This window comes from Cervus canadensis, chromosome 9 (assembly GCF_019320065.1).
Source record: "Cervus canadensis isolate Bull #8, Minnesota chromosome 9, ASM1932006v1, whole genome shotgun sequence".
Classification (NCBI taxonomy): domain Eukaryota; kingdom Metazoa; phylum Chordata; class Mammalia; order Artiodactyla; family Cervidae; genus Cervus; species Cervus canadensis.
In genome coordinates this window covers 70480733-70501049 of record NC_057394.1, presented here as the reverse complement: position 1 = coordinate 70501049, position 20317 = coordinate 70480733, and the positions used below count along the sequence as shown (strand labels likewise).

At 44.8% G+C, this 20317-nt stretch overlaps 1 long non-coding RNA gene across 1 annotated transcript in view; it reads right to left on the bottom strand.

Annotated features, from left to right (window-relative positions):
• The window catches only part of LOC122447340, a 48197-nt gene extending 29964 nt beyond the window's left edge, over positions 1-18233 (bottom strand). Inside the window, exons 1-2 of the long non-coding RNA XR_006271195.1 lie at positions 18001-18233; positions 16927-17047 (exon numbers count right to left, since the gene is read on the bottom strand). This is a non-coding gene — a long non-coding RNA (uncharacterized LOC122447340). The remainder of the gene's footprint in view (positions 1-16926; positions 17048-18000) is intronic.
• Positions 18234-20317: the final 2084 nt, after the last annotated feature.

Genomic DNA, 20317 nt, shown 5'->3' with positions numbered 1-20317 from the left:
CAGACAACACACGACTCTGAGATAATCAGAAAACCACCCCTCCAAACAACAACAGGGGTCAATTTTAGCAGACTTTACAGAAGCCCTACTGCAATTTTTGAGCTGGAATCAAATCATGTGGAAAACTCCAGGACCCTTGCAAGATGTGATGAGCCCAACTTATGTGTCGTTTTATTTCCCATTCAATATGCTGTTCTGTTTTTTGAGTCATATAATTTTGTGAAGCAATTATGGCTAACACACAGACTCAGGCAGGAGGCGGGAGGCAGTGAGCTGGGTAAAAAGGACTTCACATGGGTGGAGAAGTTGGGGGTATGGGACTCAAATGGGAGGAGTCTCTAGGGAGAGGTCTTAGATCAGGAGCTAGTGACTGAAACTGTATTAACAGCTTTTGAAAACAACTATTTGTGTGTGAAGTGATAAATAGAAGTGGCTATTTTCTGGCCCACATTTCATATTATCTCATCATGAAACAAAATCACAGGTGTCACAAGTCACTCCATCGCCTCTTTGACAGGGGACCACCTTGTACAGTGTCAACATGCTATAGAGTAAAATAATAATTATACTGAGTGCTCACTGGTGCCTGGTGTGTTTGATTGAAAAGCTTTGTAATAATAACTCATTTAAACCTCGCAACAATCCCCTGATATGGTTACTGTTATCCTCCTTAATGGGCTTCCTAGATGGTGCTAGTGGTAAAGAACCTGCCTGCCAATGCAGGAGGCATAAGGGACACAGGTTTGACTACTTGGTCGGGAAGATCCCCTGGAGAAGGAAATAGCAAGCCACTCCAGTGTTCTTGCCTGGAAAATCCCATGGACAGAGGAGTCTGGTGGGCTACAATCCTTAGAGCTGCACAGAGTCAGACACAACTGTAGCGACTTAGCACACATCCTCCTTTTACGAAGAGGCAAACTGAGACTGAGAGGTTTGAGTTTCCAGCTGAAGGTCACAGTCATAAGCAGCAGCACCAGGATGCAGACCTTGGCAGCTTGATGCCAACACCAGGGCTTTCCTCTCTGTTATCTGACTATGTGGATGATGCTTTCTAGGTTCTGAGTACTGTTTTAAGTGTCTAATTCTTAAACCTTGCAACAAATCCTATGAAATAAGAACTATTTTTGTTCCCAAAATATATAAATGAGGAAACTGAGGCCCAGACAGATTATATGTCTTGTCTGAGGTCACATGGCTGGAGAGGGTCAGGGCTTAGATGGAAAGGCAGGCTCCCTGGTCCTGAGACCATACTCCTGAACCCTCAGCAAAGGTCCCATCTTTCCTTCCTGCCACGGTGGCGTACAGAGGTGGGGAGGAAGTGGGGTGAGGTAGCGGTGGGGACAGAAAAAACTCCAAGTCTGAGAATATGAGTTTTGTGGGTTTGATGAGAAACTGGTCTTGTAGCCTTTCTTGAAATGGGCTCAAAACAAAACTGTGGAAGTAGGTTAAGTAGAGTCTGGGCTGCTTTTCTTCCTCAGCAATTATATAAGGCCCTCCCTCACACAGGGACCTCAGAGGGGAGATTGAGACTCTTTCATTCGTTCAGACAGACAAATTTCAGGCTTTAAATATCATGACTTCTAAGAAAATTTGCATTTTGATAATTTAAAAGAAGAAAATCCCAATAGTTGAATATCAGCAGGTTTACGCAAAGTGGAGGGTTTGTTTTTGTTTTCTTGGGGGTTGGGGGAAGTGAGGGGAGTGAAGGAAAGGCTTTTTCTGGTGTCAGGGAAATTAAAGCACATGAATGCCAACCTCCTTTTATTCCAGCAAAGTCGATGGGGTGAGTCAAGGGGAACATGAGAAGCTCTGCTTCAGTACTGCTCCCCATCAGGGGCTGACCATGGTGGACAGTGGGGGATCCTGAATCATTCCAGTCCAGCAGGAAATGAAGCAGGAGCTTCTGCCAAATCTACAGGTACAGGATGCTGTGCAGAGGATGGTGGCACCAGGGACCCATGGACAAGAGGGAGAGGAAGGGAAACAGGCTAAATGTGCTGGGTATCATAAGCTTTCCTGTCTATCATCTCATCTAACCCTCGCTACACAATAGGCAGAAGACAGCCTGACACATGGTAAACAAGGCTTAGTGTAAGCCAGGCCACACACCCACCATAACACAGCTAGCTATCAGTAGAGCTGGAGACAGGAATCAAACCTAAGTCTACTGGCCCCAAAGTACCATGTCATCCCAGATCTGGGAGCTAAGAGAACAACGGGTCTCCCTCTGTCTCTGTGATGACCAACTCAACAACAGAGAACACAGTAGCTGTGCATGTCCTGCGTGACCACCTGCCCTGTGAACTGGGCAAGCTACAGAGCAGCCCTTGTCCTGGCTCCATGATTTTCCTGTGTCTGGGAAGACAAGAGGGCAGGGGCCAGCGTCATTCCTCTCGTTGCCATGCTTCCTCTATAATTCTGCTTTCAAACAATTGGCTTTGACTGCCCCAGCAGGCCTGTCCCCCAGGAGACCATGTTCTGGCCTGTTCTGGCTGACAGCTGGCCTGGCCTGTCTGCCTGTCTGCAGGAAGACCGATGTTTCGCATCCTTCCTGCTTGCTCTCTCCTCCTTCAACCTCCCAGTGCCATGGGGCTCAGGCATGTTGCCTGCTGTGCCTGCTGGTCTGTTTTCTACTTCACTTCCCAAAGCATGGTTTTCTCTCTGGGTAAAAACACAGAAGGCTGCTTCCTATTAGTACTTGTAGGGCACTTGTCTTGGGGGTGAATTTCAAGAAGGAGGTGGTGGAGGGTGATTGATGATGGTGATGATGGTTGTGGTGATGGTGATAATGAAGGTAAGCACAGACCAAGCAGCCCAACACATATCTTGGGAAATACACCAAAGAACAATTTATTTGGGGGACTATTAATGGAATGAATATTCCACTGCCATTTTTCCTGGGACACAGATAACTTGAATTAAAAAGAAGTGATCAAGAAAGGAGGACAGAGATACTTCCCCATGTTGGAGCTCTGGGTACCCCATGTGAGAGCTGAGGGGAGTACGGTAGGAGAAGTGAAAGGATGGAGGTAAAAGGGCAAGACACTGGGACACAGGTTAGGAAGCATAAATGCCACCCAAACTTTATTCTTCTCCCTGTGGGCAGTGGCAGCAGTCACAGAAGTTTGGGCATCTCCCGTCTCACCAGAAGATAGTTGGGGGACCACACCTGAGTTGATGCTGCTGGGGTGACTCATGGTGGGCCACTAGGTGACTTCAAGGGGGAAGCTGGCCATGCCAGAAGTGTCAACCATGTAACTTGAGGTTGGAGCTTTGAGCCACATGATATCAACCCAAATTCCTGACTTCCATGGAGAGGAGGGAGGCTGAAGATAGAATTCAGACAACTGGCTGATGATACAGTCAATCATGGCTACATAATGAAATCCCAATAAAAACTCTGGACCCTGAGGTTCAAATGGTTGGTGAATGTATCAGTGTACCAGGATACATCCTGATTCTATACAGAGAAGAGATGGAGAAGACACAAGACCTCTGCATTTGGGATCCTCCCAGGTCTCACCCTATGGGTGTCTTATGGCTGGTCCAGATTTGCATCCTCAGTAAATCTATAAGGAGAGAGATTTCCTGAGGTCTGTGAGTTGTTCTAGGGAATTATCAAATCTGAGAGGGTCATGAGAACTCCCAAATTTGTAGCCAGTTGTTCAGAAGTGGCCTGGGGACCCTGAAACATGGAGCTGGTATTAGAAGGGAAAGGAGTCTTAGGAGGACAGTGCCCTTTTCCTGTAGAGTCTGTGGTAACCCTGGATGGTTGATGTCAGCACTGTACTGCAGCATATTTTTGAATGATTGGATGAATCTTCTACAGTCCAGTGAGGGGGGTAAAAGCAAGCAACCTCCCATCTTCCCAGAGGAAGCCAAGTGACTTTCACACCCACTGTCTCTCTGGGTAAAGTGGTAAGTCAAGTTCTGGCTCGGGAGCCCATTCTTCTACAAACTATGAGTGTGTTTACAGGGTGCTGTCAAGTTGACATTTTTGGAGTCAAATCAGCTATTTTGGCTGCTATAACTTGCTAATGCTGAGCAGTGCACTGATTATTGAATAATCAAATTCATTTAGTATCTTTAAAATGGAGATAATTTCACATAGTTCAGACATAGTCCAATTATTTTGTTGTTAAGAAGAGTGAATTGACTTGGACCCTTGCAATTCGATCAGTTGCTTGGCAATCAACCTGCCAACAATTTTTGCTTCCCCATTTTTCTTTCTGATTTTAATTGTGACATTGGAATAAAAGGAGAGTCCACACATCTGTTGCCTTGGATTCTGAGGCTGAATTGAAAAAGTCAATCCTTAGTCTGTTTTTTTTTTTATTCCCAAACTAAAGAATCCAACTATTATTTTACATCCCTCTGTTCTTTCTTTTTACCTTGCATATTCCAATCTTCTCTAGCATTTTCTGCTTTTCCTTTCTTCTTCTTTCATTAAAAAATGTAGAAACAGACTAGGTAGAATAAAGATTTAGCCAATGCTGAGAACACTATAAGAAATTGTATCGAATCCTATGCATCATATTCTAAATCAACATTATTGGACATATTCAGCAGTGCTTATGTATCACCATGACCCCTGGATCTTTATATTTCATGTCTGCTTGGATTTCCAAGCCTCCCTCTTCCCTTCTCCACCATTTTTGCATTTGTATATAATTTGCTTTATATTATAGATTATAATCTATATATTAGATTGCCAGGAGAAATATCAATAACCTCAGATATGCAAATGACACCACCCTTATGGCAGAAAGTGAAGAAGAACTAAACAGCCTCTTGATGAAAGTGAAAGAGGAGAGTGAAAAAGTTGGCTTAAAAGTCAACATTCAACAAACTAAGATCATGGCATCCGGTCCCATCACTTCAAGGCAAATAGATGGGGAAACAGTGGAAACAGTGACAGACTATTTTTTTGGGCTCCAAAATCACTGCAGATGGTGATTGCAGCCATGAAATTAAAAGATACTTGCTCCTTGGAAGAAAAGCTATGACCAACCTAGACAGCATATTAAAAAGCAGAGACATTACTTTGTCAACAAAGGTACGTCTAGTCAAGGCTATGGTTTTTCCAGTAGTCATGTATGGATGTGAGAGTTGGACTATAAAGAAAGCTGAGCGCCGAAGAATTGATGCTTCTGAACTGTTGGGAGAAGACTCTTAAGAGTTCCTTGGATGCAAGGAGATCCAACCAGTCCACCCTAAAGGAAATCAGTCCAGAATTTTCATTGGAAGGACTGATGCTGAAGCTGAAACTCTAATACTTTGGCCACTTGTTATGAAGAACTGACTCATTGTAAAAGACCCTGCTGCTAGGAAAGATTGAAGGCAGGAGGAGAAGGGGATGACAGAAGATGAGATGGTTGGATGGCATTACTGACTTGATGGACATGAGTCTCGGCAAGCTCTGGGAACTGGTGATGGACAGGGAAGCCTGGCATGCTGCAGTCCATGGGGTCACAAAGAGTCGGACATGACTGAGTGACTGAACTGAACTGATCATTTGCTTTGTCCCCATATTTAGTACTTGGCATTGGTTCCAGCACTGGGCTGGGCACTGGGGATACTAAGATGAATAAGACACAGTTTGATGGGGGAGACACAAAATTAAGAGATAGTTACAGGGGACTTCCTTGGTGGTTCAGTGGTTAAGACTTTGCCTTTCAACACAATGGGTGCTGGTTTAATCCCTGGTCAGGGGAGCTAAGATCCCACATGTCTGAAAGCCAAAAAACCAAAACTTAAAAACAAAAGCAATATTGTAAAAAAATTCAATTAAGATTCTTAAAACAGTCCACATTTAAAAAAATCTTTTAAAAAAGTAGTGTTTCTTTTAAAAAAAAATCTGCACTCAAAACAGGCATCTGCTGGGTCAATTAGATCCTCACTCATAGGTTGTTGAATTGAGAAGTAATGCAGATTCTCAGGCTGTTTGCGACAGGGGCTGAGATGCAGTGGGTAAGACCATGAATAGCCTTGAGCCAGCTGAAGTCAAGAGCAAGCCCAAATTTTGAGGAAGTAGAAAGCTGGGAGGGATTGGGGGCAGGAGGAGAAGGGGACGATAGAGGATGAGATGGTTGGATGGCATTGCCGACTTGATGGACATGAGTTTGAGTAAATTCCGGGAGTTGGTGATGGACAGGGAGGCCTGGCATGCTGTGATTCATGGGATCACAAAGAGTCAGACACAACTGAGCAACTGAACTGAACTGAACTGAACTGAGAAACATGATTAAGGAAAAGATACGATGTTGTTGTTGTTCAGTTGCTAAGTCATGTCTGACTCTTTGTGACCCCATGGACTATAGCCCACCAGGCTTCTCTGTCCATGGGATTTTCCAGGCAACAATACTGGAGTGGTTGCGATTTTCTTCTCCAGGGAATCTTCCCCACCCAGGAATTGAACTTGCATCTCCTGCTTGGCAGGTGGGTTCTTTACCACTGAGCAACCAGGGAAGCCCCAAAGATACAATATGGAGGAGTTACATTAGGTCAAAGGTAGGAGGAGAAAAAGATAAAGCTTATGTACAGAGAGAAGCAGAAATCCAAGAGCTGGCCAAGTCCCTACAATGGCAAAGCACCAGGTCCACGACTTCTGAGTGTCAATGTCCCGAAAGTTGTCTTGTCTCCAGTTCTAATATCCAGGTAGACAAACCCCTCTGTGGTTTCTTAACAGAAAACTTCTCCTGCATCACTCCTCATTCCTTACAATAACCCCAGTCCCTGTCTATGTGACCAGGCCACCATGGGTCATGGTTCCTCTCAACTCAAGGTTACACATCCAGTGGTCCCACCTGTGCTGGGTGCTAGAGAAACTGATGGGGAGCAGAGTGCATCGCCAAGGGGTCATGTCACTTACTGGCTACTACAGTTCCACCAAAATGCTCACAATGCCCCTTCAACGTGGACCAGCCACTTAGCAAGCTGTTCTTCTAGGACAGGCTCTCCAACAAGAAAGCATGGAGGATTCCAGGTTAAAACAAACAAAAACCCTTACAGATTACATGCCCTGCATCTCCTCATCCCCTTGGAAAGACATGATGGTTCTGGCTGCATCTGCTCAAGGGGACCTTTTTGTTCCATTTGAAATCCACCCTCTGCTCTAGGACTCCCAGTTTCTCAGTGATTCAGGGGGTGGGAGGTGGCCCGGATTCTCTTCCAGCTCCAGGGAAAAGTGATTCCAGGATAATCTGAGTGAAACGGGGTTTCTTGCATTATTCCTTGACCTCTGGTTGGGCTGCAAGACAGCAAGGCTTTGGAGGCCATCAGAGCCATGAGATGAGAAGAGGATGAATCGTTACGAGCTCTTGAGCCGACCTTGAGCATCTGCAGGGAGAAGGAGGCCAATATTTCACCTTCTGAGGATCAAGACTAAAGAGCTGCTGAACTACTATTGATGCATCTGTGGTCCAGGGCAGGACTGGGAGGCAGCCCTGAAGCCACTGGGTCACTCTCACTACTTTCACATAGGACTGCCCCAAATCCTTGACCACGGAGGGGACTTTCAATCCCTAAACACAAGAAGGAACTTACAGCTCCAGCCCCTCATGTATCATGCTGTTGAGTAACCCCTGTGGATACACCCAGTGAATGTGTGGTCTTTCTAGCACTAATGCCATAGTGAATATGCTTGTTCACTGGAGAGCTGGTCTTCTTAGACCATTTGCATACCCTATTCCTCAGTTCTCCTTGTGCCCACATGCCACGGCTGATGCCAGGAGACTGATCCTGTGGGCATCTTTTTGATCACTGCTGGTGATGATGTGGTTGTCTAAGTCAGGACCGCTCCCTACCAGCCAGACAGGGCCAGTTCCGGACCAGGGAGAACAGGTTACTCAGGCAGCCTTGGTTACTGCCGAGGTCTCAGTTGGGCCCCTGAATCACCACTGAGCATGCTGAGAACTCTGCCCCACAGCCCTCTGCAGGCCTGACTCACGGGGCAGTTTCCCCAGAGAACTCCCACAACCCCAGGTACTGCTCACAGGATGGCGGCCGCCTCCGCATAGATGAGCAAGCAAAGCCAGTCTCTAAGCTTGCCGAGCTCTGCTTAAAGATACAGGACCTCATGCTCAGGGCCACATACAAGCTGCTACATGTGTACCTCTCTGCCCTGGATTTCTGGTTTCTACCCTGACAACATAGTGTGGTGAGCCTACCTGGGGGCCCCTTCATGCTGATAACAGCCAGTCTTAGAAAATGCAGTACCTGATGGAAGGGAAAAAAGAGAGGGGGAGGGTGAGAGAATTATACAAAATAGCATCCTTCAGGAAAGACCTTGAGTTCCTGAGCCCAGCCTCAGAGATTCTGTTTCAGGGTGTCTGAAAGAAGCCTATATTACTGTGCTTTTAAAAAGGCATCCGAGATGATTCTGACAGGTTTGGGAAACATTCTTCAGGTGTATACACACACACACACATAAATAGTTTATTTGTAGGTAGGACTATACAGGCGTAACCATGTTCTCAGTAAATACTCTGGGATGGAAAGGGTCTTATCTAGGGAGACAGGTATCTGACATTAGCTAGCAAAATGATCCCAAATAAATCAGATCTCTCCTCCAAGCCTCATCTAGAAAATAAAGAGTTTAGATTGAATTCTCTCCAGATCCTTCCAGCCCCAAAGACCATCAATGTTGTAGATATTACAAATGCCCACTGTCCTCAGATTTTCACTTTCCTTTCAGATACATAGTTGTAATCTGAAAAGAACCGCACAATCAGGTCAACCCAGAAGGGTATTTTCACTATCTTCCTTCCACATAGGTGACTAATCGTTAGAAGTATAGGAAGTATAAGTGAAGAGAGCAGGTAGTGGGAGTGTAAATTAAAATGAATGAACCAGCTGGGGTGTAATTGAAACCTTCCCCATCAAATAACTATAATGAGACTTGCAGCAAACTGTAAACAGAGACTCACCCAGTCCTGCACTGTGAGAGTTACCATAGGGAAGGGAGCCAGTGCTGGAGGAAGAGCTGACCAGCAAGAAAAGGCTGGGAAAACATCAGAGTTGGGAGTAGAAACAAGATGGCAGCCACCAGTGAAAGAAGCCAAGTCTTCTTGCCCGGCTGAGCCCAGAAGGGGATTCAGGTAGAGATCGAGCCAGAGAAGCAAAGATCACATGAAAATTTATGGATTTCAACAAAGCAGGAAGCAAGAAGCCAGAGGCCATACGAGAAAGAAGAGGAGATATTTCATGTGAGTGAATCTAAGGGAATTTTCTTAGCCTCCATCAGGAGCAGGGCAGGGCTGTATGAGAAGGACTAGCCCTAGTGAATAATTAAGTATTCGCTCAAGAGCAGATATTTCTAATCTGGAAGCTTAAGGAAGACAGAAGCTTAACGAATACACCCACAGAAGTGGGTGTATTACCAAGACTCCTAGCAAGGTAAGGCAGAACACAAACCAAGTCCATTTTGAGATCTTAAATAACCTCAGCTGTTGCAGGTTGAGGCACATGGATTTGCAAACAGAAGTCATAATTCTCAGTGACTATACACTGACAAACCAAGTAATATTTAATGGCTATGATGCTATTTTTTGTAAATCAAATTTCCTCATGTAAATCTGAAGCATTTATTTCACATGAGATATTCCAAAGAGCACTGAGAAAAATGAAACAGGCCAAAGGATAATATTCCATCAAAAACATTACCACGGGGACATTTTTTAAAAGAAAGTGCTGCTAGCGAGAGTTCGTGGTCCCGATGCATAGTGAGGCCAAACAAATTGAAACGTTGGAGTTTGGAGCTGAGAAAGGTTTATTGCAAGGCCATTCAAGGAGACAAGCAGCTAATGCCCTAAAGAAACCCTGTGCTCCCCGAAGTGGTTTCAGCAAAGCATTTTTTAAGGGCAAGTGAGGAAGGGTTACAGGGTGTATGGTCAGCTCATGCACGGTTCACTAATGAGCTGATGGTGAAGTCACAGGGGTTAATATCAATCCTGAGGCAGAGGATGAGATGATCAGATAGCATCACCCACTCAATGGACATGGTCTGAGCAAACGCCAGGAGACAGTGAAGGAGAGGGAAGCCTAGCACGCTGCAGTCCATGGGCTCACAGAGAGGTAGACATGACTTAGTGACTGAACAGCAGTAGGCTCCAGGAGGCCTGGGGCTATGTGCTCATGGTCATCAAGTAGTTAATATTTTCCCTTTCAGGGGGCGGTTCACATCTGCAAAACAACTCAGGAAGTGTGCATCAAATACTGTCATCTGGGTACTTCAGAGAGGAGCTGAAGCAGGGGATATAGGCGAAGGCCTATCCTAGGAAGTCCCCAGAGGCTCCTGCTCAGTTACAGACCTGTTCCTAATTGTGAATTTCAGAGTCCCTCCATTTCGGCAGGAAAACTAAAACATGGACAAAATGCCACAGGAACTTATAAATCTCAGAGGAGACAGACGATCTCCCTCTAGCTCTGGAAGATGAAAATTCCCCATGCCGTCATCAGAATTCTCCATCCCACCTTATTATTTCCCAGAGATAGTTCATCTCCTTTGGGGACAATATCTATTTTTTCTTTAAGTCACAGGCTTACCTTTCTTTGTTTGAAATTCCCCTAAGTCTCTGAAATTCTGAAGATAATAGCAATGGTCACTATTTAACATTTTTTTGAAACAGTCACATCTGTCTTCTGCGTTTCATGACTCAGTTCTTTGAATTTCCACTATCCAACCTGACCACCATCAGCTTCCTTGTCCTCTTGCCATCCGACTTCTGGACTCATGGAGAACTTCAGCGATACCCTCCTCATCAAATTCAATGGCACTGCTGGGTCCCCATCCTTAGGGTCACTCCCCGGTATCCTGTCTCGATTACAACCCTTCCTTAATTCTTTCTTGCCTTGGCTTAAGAGATAACTTCTTTTCCTTATCTGTTTGCTTCTTCCTTCTTTTTCTATCTGTGAGTGCAAAGTCCAGCGACAACAAGGATCAGAGAGGCACGTAAGTGATGGAGGCAGGTCAGGGGTGAACTAGAGCTAAGAGTATGTTCAGCTAGAGGGGTGGACATTACTCAGCACTGATGAATGACCACACTCAGGAAAAGGAGGCCCAGTGCTGTTAGGGGGTTTGTTCACAATTTTTCAGGAAATCTAGGAATCTGGATTTTTATGGGGAATCTCCTTCAGTGTGAGAAATTAATTTTTAAAATTTCCATACACATACGTGCGAGCCAAACCAGGCACATGGACCAGCTGGGATCAGCTTGCAAGCTGTGTGACTGTCACCGAGGTCCCACACTTCTTGCTGTATTCCACCACACTGAGAACATGGGCTTCTGTGGTCAGCGAGGTCATGTGTGAAGTTGGGAGTAAATCGAGACCACGGATAGTGTAGTTTGTTGGGGAAAAGAGACACGCTCTTGTTTTGTGCTAAGGGATACCCTCTAGAAGTTTACTCAAGGGTGCTGGAGAAACAGGGAATTCAGGAGAGACAAGCGGAAGCATTCTGAATCATGAACCTTCACTGAGCTTTGTTGGCTGCAAAGGACAAAGATGCACTTGGTCTTCCAATAGTATTGGAAGCAGAGCACGGGCACACTTGGGGTCCTAGGCAGTTCTAGCAATCTGGGGTCTGTTTGGCAACTTGGTTATCCATCTAGCAACCAGGTTATCCATCTAGCAGCCTGGTTATTCACCTAGCAAATTGGTTGCCCACCTAGAAATCTGGTTGTCTACCTATCACCCTAGCTGTTTACATAGCAACGTAGTTATCTACCTAGCAACCTGGTTGTTCACCTAGCAACCTGGTTGTTCACCTAGCAACCTGGTGGTCCACCTGGAAACCTACCTGTCCACCTATCTGCCTGGTTATTCACCTAGCAACCTGTTTATCCACCTATCAACCTGGTTGTCCACCTGGCAACCTGATTGTCCTTCTAGCAACCTGGCTGTCCACTGAGCAAGCTGATTGTCCACTTAGTAACTTGGTTGTCCACCTGGCAACATGGTTGTCCATCTAGCAACCTAGTTGTCTACCTAGTAACCTGGTTGCCCACCTATCAGCCTGGCTATCCACCTAGCAACCTGGTTGTCTATCTAGCAACCAGGATGCCCACCTGGCAACCTGGTTGTCCATCTATCAACATGTTTGTCCACCTAGCAGCCAGGTTATCCCTCTAACAACCTGGTTGTACACCTAGCAACCCGACTATCCATCTGACAACCTGGTTATCCATCGGGCAACCAGCAACAGGATCTCGGCAATCTCTCTCTGGAGTTCCTCCTTTACCAAGTCTCCATGATGATCAGATTCCAGCTTCCTTGTGCAGCTACCTTCTTGGGTCCTCCTTCCCAACTAGTGGACACTCCCCCCCATCTCCAATTCAATTCTCTCCAAGAAGAATTCTGTTTGACCTAGTTAATCATTTTCTGACCTTGTTTGAACATTGATTTTTGTGCCAGGCTACCTCACAGGCTACAAGCCAGGTAAATATTCGATTCCTTTGAGTCTCCATTCTCAGGTCAAGTGCCCCTAACCTGCAAGTCAGCTCAGCTTCACGAGCAGGGGAAAATGTTGGTAAATTCATAGTGTGATTTGCCAGACACGGCTCTCCTACTAGAAGTCTGGGTGAAACAGACAGCTGATATGTGAGATACTCATCTCATCAGTGACTCTGAGATGGTATTACAGATGAACCTAGTTCCAGGGCAGGAATAGAGATGCAGACATAATGGATGCGTGGACACAGAGTAGGAAGGGGAGGGTGGGATGAATTGGGAGCTTAGGTTCGACATAAATACACTCCCATGTGTAAAATGGATAGCTGGAGGGAAACTGCTGTATCACAAAAGAAGCCCAGCTCAGTGCTCTGTGATGCACCTAGAGGGGTGGGATAGGGGAGTGGTTCAGGAGGGAGGGGATGTATGTATACATATAGCTGATTCACTTCCTTGTACAGCGAAATGAACACAACACTGTAAGGTAATTATACTTCAATAAGAAAAATAACAAAGTTAAAAAAAGGAGTTATTGAAACTTTCAGTACAACTAGTACTTGAATAGGAAAGGAGTTTCTGGGGAAACAGGAAACTTACTACGACTTACGCCATGATTTGAAGAAAAGAGAAAAAGTGTTCAGACCTAGTCAGCTCAGAGAACAAGAGTATCCATTATAACAGGGAAGAGGAAAATCTGAGAAGTCTGCCATTTTTGTTAGTGGACAAAATTAACACTTAACTTCATCCAACCTACTGACTCATTAAGAAAATCAAAAGGTCAGAGAGATGGAAGTCAAAATGTCAGATTGATATAGCTCCCCTGGAGAAGTGGCTCAGACAGTTGACAAATGGGCTTTGCCCTGGAAATAGGCAGATCTACACACCTCGTCATAAGCTACTTGGAATCACCCATGACCACTTGCCCCAACAAACTAGCTGACTGGCGAGCTGTGAGCAGGGCAAGGACTGGGACCAGGTAGGCTATGTAACAGAGTTGATTTTCTCAAACTTGCCAGACAAACTCAGGCTCTCCTCCCTTTGGGGAAGAGTGAAACAAAAGGACAGATGTTGAATGCAGAAGAAGGAGGGGGCATAGAGCCCCCTAGGAATTGTCAGGTCAAAGCTCTATGCATTGTTTTACAAATTCAGTGAGATAATAAAGTGATTTATTTAGCCAAAAGTTTTTTTGAGAAGACCAGGTCTCTGCCCTTCTGGAGTTTACCATCTACGGGGAGGTAAGTATTCATCAGATCACCAGAAATGGATATACATTTAGAAACTTGAATAAGTGCTTTGAAGGAAAAGCACCTGGTCCTGGGAGAACAATAATAAAACCAACTCACCCAGCATGGAGGTGATCAGATGGTCAGAAAAGGCTCCCAGGAAGAGAGGTATTTGTGCTGAAATCTGAAGGCAAAGATGGAAAGAGAGCCCTGTAGGTAAAGGAGTGGAGTGTGTAAAGATGCCAGGGTGGACAGGTGAATGGCACCTGGAAGAACTACAAGGAACCAATTTGGGTGGAGTCGTGAACAATGGGAATGTGCCGGTCATGCAGGTACAGAATAATGCCCCCTTTCTCCTCCACAACCATTTGGGAAATTCACACGAAGGAAACATGGTGACTAACAAGGACTTTAAGACAGTGGAGCAGGCTAGCACCCAAGAAACAGCAAGATATTTTTAAATAGTTACAAAAAAGAGGTGCTTTGATAAAAGAAAGGAAGAGCTTAAAAAGGTGGGGAGTGATCCGCAGCTCTACCTACCGCTGAGAAGTAAGTTAAGTCAGCTACCGCTGAGAGAATCACAGACTCCTAGAGAGAGAGCCAGGGCCACCCCAGGTCATCATGGCTAAAACCATTTCAGTGGACCGATGGGGCTGAAGAAGTAGAAACAGCTATTCTGCAGAGAGGAGAGATGGGGTGTCAGCTGGAGGGAGAAGCAGAGTCACGGAACTTATATCTTCAGATTCCTGAAAATAGTGCTTAGCAGTTTGGGGACCCATTCAAATATTCAGTTAAATAACCTCTTTTCTTGTTTAGCTTTGTTTTCCTTTCTTTTTCAGGGAGTAAGCTGTCCTGCAATGTAGGGAGGCAGTGGACTCTCTGTGGAAAAGGATCTTGATTTCCTGTTCACGAGTGGGGCTAAGACAAGTCACTCAAACCTTCAACTGCATCTGGTAAGTTGCCCAGTGGGCTGTCCTGGTTGTTCAGTGGTAAAGAACCCACCTCCCAATGCAGGAGACATGGGTTCGATCCCTGGGTCAGGAAAGACCTCCTGGAGGAGGAAATGTACTGTATCTCCAGTATTTTTGCCTGGGAAATCCCATGGACAGAGGAGACTGGGGGGCTGCAATCTATGGGGTCACAAAGAGTCGGATATGACTAAGCATACACAATGACTGGGTTACTTTGATGAAAGGTAAAATTTTCTGCATGGAAAACTTAGATTGATTCCAAAAGTTGACTTCTTGAAAATCCAAGCACCAAACTGTATTCTCCTTAATCACACTTGGGGCTTCCCTGGTGGCTCAGTGGTAAAGAAGCCGCCTGCCAATGCAGGTGTCTCGGCAGGATCAGCGATGGTGTTGCCAGCCCCCTGCTTACTGCCAGTAAGCAAATACATCCTTGGGCTGAAACATGAAGCAGCTGTTAGCACCCAGGGAAGGTAACTGGATCAGAGCTTACAAGGATCCATTACCCTTTCTGCTCTCAGAGAGCTGATATTTATTGCAGGATATGAATGGCATCCTGCCAGGGCAAGGTTCTTAACTCCTCATGCCATGGTTCTCAAACATTCGGTCATCAGAATCATCTGGAAAGCTTATTAATACCCAGATCACTGGTCCTCAGCCCCAGAGTTTCTGATCAGTAGGGCCGAAGGATTTGCCTCTTCAACAAGCTCTCAATAATGCTGGTGCCGCTGGCCTGGGGACCCCACTTACGAAGGTCCTAGGGGATTCCTGATTCTCCTAAAATTTCATGCACAATATGTGCATAGGAGCCTGTGTGTTTTTGTTCTTGAATGTGCTTCATAGCTTTCCTCAGAATCTACCAGTGAATCAAACCGCAAACCAATAAAAACCAGTAACTTTAAGAACATTTACTGGGAGTTCCTTGGCGGTCCAGTGGTTAGAACTTTATCTTCCAATGCAGGGGGTGTCGGTTCAATCCCTGGTCGGGGAACTGAGATCCCATACACCTCGTGGTCAAAAAACCAAAAACCGTGAAACAGAAGCAATATTGCAACACATTCGATAAAGACTTTAAGAATGGTTTCCTATTTTTAAAAGAACATTTACTAACACAAAATTTGAGCACACTCCAGCAGATAGTGAAGGACAGAGGAGCCTGTCTTGCTGCAGTGCATGGAGTTGCAAAGAGTCAGACACAACTTAGCGACTGAACAACAACTAACAAAATACCAGGGAAAATGCTGACCCCAAAGAGAGATGAATATACTGTAATATAGGAAACACAAACTCACTGGACAGAGCAGAGTCTGTTCCACAAAAAGTGTTCAGAGTTGTTGAGTAAGAGCTGGGTAATAGTTGATAGGTACAACTGAAATAAAGACATTTGGGTAGGAATTAATATTCTCACCCTACAGGAATTTATTTTTAATTGTAGGTAATTATGCTGAAGTACAACAAGATGATTTGAAGCGTTGCACTAATTCAGGAGTAATAATGCATGAATTACTGATGCAATCTTTAAAAATGTAACCCGTCATTCAACACCGGATCAGCAACCGACAGAAGGCTATGATCTGACTTCAGTATGGTACAGTAGTATAGTTAACGCTGGCCTTCAGCCCAGCCTTTAGGAGCCCCCATAGAGCCATGAGGTGCTGAAACTTGTGTCTCCCTGTGGAGCCAAGTGAAGACTTGTATCCCTGCTGGCTGTGCTCCCCATCGGCTGACTCTCCGAATCCCTTATCTTTAGAGATTCAGTAAGTTCTCTACATACAAACAAGTTCTGTTCTGAGAGCTCACCTGTAAGTCCAATTTGTTTGTAAGTCCAACAAAGTGAGCCTAGGTGCCGAATTAACACAATCGGCTATATGGTACTGTAGTGCAATAGGTTTATAATACTTTTCACACAAATAATATATAAAAACAAACACAAAAATAAATATGCTTAATCTTACAGTACAGTACCTTGAAAAGTACAGTAGTACAGTACAATAGGGCTTCCCTGGGGGTTCAGTGGTAAAGAACCTGCCTGCCAGTGCCGGAGATGTGAGTTCAATCCCTGGGTCAGGAAAGATCCCATGAAGAAGGAAATGGCAACCCATTCCAGTATTCTTGCCTGGGAAATCCCATGGACAGAGGAGCCTGATGGGCTACAGTCCACAGGGTTGCAAAAGAGTTGGACACAACTGAGCAACTAAATAACAGCAATGGTACGATAGCCGGCACACAGGGGCACACTCACATCTTTGAGAGTTTGCAACCTGAAGGTTCATATACAGGGGACTTACTGTAATGGAACACAGCATCTTGTGTCCAGTCAGGCTTTGGTTCAAATTCCAGCTTTGGCCTTTACTAGTTATATGATCTTGAGAAAGTTACTTCAACTTCTTGGAGCCTCAGTTGCCTCATCTGTAAAATGGGGATGAGAGTCCATCACACAAAGCTCTTCTGATGAGTCAAAGATATAATATGTAACATCTCTGACAGTGAAAATTCAACATGTGGTCACAGAGTTGTGGTCTTACCGTGGACTGGTGTTGCTGGCCGTACCACATTTGCCTATTATGCTTGGAAACTAACACCTACTCTTCCGATGAACCCTTCCAGATCCAGTTTTGTTTTAACAGGACAGAGCAGTCTGCCTAATTTTCATATGACTAACATTTCATAGGGTTTCCCTAGTGGCTCAGCTGTAAAGAATTCACCTGTCAATGCAGGTTCCATCTCTGGGTCAGGAAGATTCTCCTGGAGAAGGAAATGGCAGCCCACTCCAGTATTCTTGCCTGGGAAATCCCATGAACAGAGGAGCCTGGTGGGCTACAGTCCATGGGGTCACAAAAGAGTCAGACATAACTTAGCAGCTAAACAGCAACATTTCATAGGGCTGTTGCTCACAGTCAAAGGATGGTTCCTGAGCATGCAAGTCAAGTAAGATCCTTCAGTCAGTGGGAGAAAGTGCCAGGCTTGCTGACTAAACGTCTGCCAGAGATGTATTCTCTCTCCTGAATCTGAGAGACCACAGACTGAAGACAACAAAGGAGAGGGAGGGGAGGGGAAAAGTAGATGATAAATGTCTCCCACACAGTGATGGCTAATTTCTATAGCAAGAAAGCTGACGACTGACTGCCTTACTCAAAGTGAAAATACCTGAAGAAGAAGGGGGAAAAAACCCAAGTATTAAGCACCATCTGTGAGTCAGTTTTGCTTGCATATGATTACATAATGCCCTTTTCAGAAAGGAACAAAACAGAAAAAATATTGCCCAAGTTCATAGAGCCAGTCATTGGAAGAGTCCAGATTAAAATACAGATCTGTCTTACTCCAAATGTCACATGCTTTCAGTTAAACCATACTGTCTTTACCCAGATAATTGACTTCTGTGTCACAGCCCACCAGGCTCCTCTGTCCATGGGATTCTCCAGGTAAGACTACTGGAGTAAGTTGCCATGCTCTCCTCCAAAGGATCTTCCCAAATCAGGGATTGAACCCATGTCTCTTATGTCTCCTCCTTTGGCATGTGGATTCTTCGCCAATAGTGCCACCTGGACTTCTACTTCATAGCACTGTGATTTTAAATGGAAGAAAAACACACCAAAAAGATGCTAGAAAAACACACAAAAAAGATGTTAGGTATAGAAAGGAAAAAACCACTGGAATGTACCTACAATAACTGCAAGTAAGTTAAGAAGAAAGCATCTACCCATGCACAACCAGAACAATATGTAATGACCAAACACACAGAAGCACTTGACACAAAATACATGATTCATCTCAAACTGTTAAGACCTTCTTTATCTCACCTGGAAGGCCAAAGTTAAGCACGCTCAATGGCCAAGGCAATGAGGTCAACGGCCTGTTGAGGGCAGCAGAGAGTCAGAGCTTGATGAGCACTGTAGGCCATCAAACTCCAGGCAGAGGTAGAAGCCAACAAAAAGCCTTGCCCGGAGAGACATTATTGACAATTGAGAATCAATGGGACTCTGCGCAAAGAGGTCAACAGAGGTTAGGGTACCTGGAGATGGGTCTTTGCATTTGGGTCCAGACATTTGCATTTAGTTGAGGGTGGCAAGAGGCACTTAACCAGAGAACAAACTGCCCTAGCAATGAGTTCAAAGACCATGGATTGCTGATGGCATTAGAGCTCCAGTGGAGCTCCTTGGGGCATGAACATGCTCAGCTCTAATGAACAGACTTAGCTTATATTCCCTCGTGACAAGAATATGGAGCTGGGTGGGCACAGTCTATGAGGTTACTTGACTGGCCTCAGAAAGCATATAAGTTTGTTGTTCTTCAGTTGCTAAGTCATGTCTGATTCTTTGTGACTCCATGAATTGTAACATACCAGGCTTCCCTGTCCTTCACTGTCTCCCAGAGTTTGCTCAAGCTCATGTCCATTGAATAAGTGATGCCATCCAACCATCTCATCCTTTGTCGCCCGCTTCTCCTCCTGTCCTCAGTCTTTTCCATCAGGGTCTTTTCCAGTGAGTGGGCTCTTAGCAATCAGGTGGCCAAAGTATTGGAGCTTCAGTTTCAGCATCAGTCCTTCCAATGAATATTCAGAGTTGATTTCCTTTAGGAGTGACTAGTTTGATCTCCTTGCTGTCCAAGGAACTCTTGAGTCTTCTCCAGCACCACAGTTCGAAAGCATCAATTTTTCAGCGCTCAATCTTCTTTATGGTCCATCTCTCACATCCATACCTGACTACTGGAAAAACCATAACTTTGACTATATGCACCTCTGTGGCAAAGTGGTATCTCTGCTTTTTAATATCTTGTCTAGGTTTGTCATGGCTTTCCTTCCAAGGAGTAAGAGTCTTTTAACTTTGTGGCTGCAGTCACTGTCCACAGTAAATTTGGAGCCCAACAAAATAAAATCTGTCATAAGTTTGAGACTCCTGATTTTAAATGGACCTTATCCCAAGAGATAGCTTTGAACTTAACAAGACCTTTTACTGAAATTTTAAATGTCATAGGCCGTGAGTGGAGTTCGGAGCCTACACGATAGAATGGGTCAAGCACAGAGAATATTTGACACACACATACAAAAAGAATAAAGACAATGTCCACATTTGCATTCATATCTTAACTTAGAGGCATTCCCACCACTGGTCTGATCCTATAGTCAGTCTAGTGGACAGAAGGACACATATGGCATGCGGGGGCTGTGCACTAGTGTAATTGGGGAAATGGAATCTGTACGTAAGAAGGTTTGTAATGCTGCCTTGGCATCTGTTAAATGCCAGGTTAGTGGCTAAACAATAAGGGCGAGAGGTGTTCTGAAGTTCATTGTGGTCTGAGATGGTTTAGGCTGACTTCACAAAGAAGTAAACATTAAACTGGATCTTGGATAAAGGTTAGGCTTAGGTGGTTAAAACAATAGCAAGGAGGGTATTCCAAGAATGGGAAACTACATGAGCTAAACAGAGGCAGCAGGAAAGGTGTAGGCAAGGTTAGGGACCATAAGCAGATCAGTTTGGATGAAACTGTAAATTCATGTGCAAAGAGGAGCATGCATCCAGGGATTCTGAATAATCTCACTTTCAGATTTGTAAGGCCATATATGATTTTATATGGGAAAATATGATTTTCACATCAGGGTTTATCACTAAACCTGATAAACCCCTGGAAGCCTGGAAAGTAAGTCCTATAAATCTGTAAATAATGCCATCTATGTGTCTA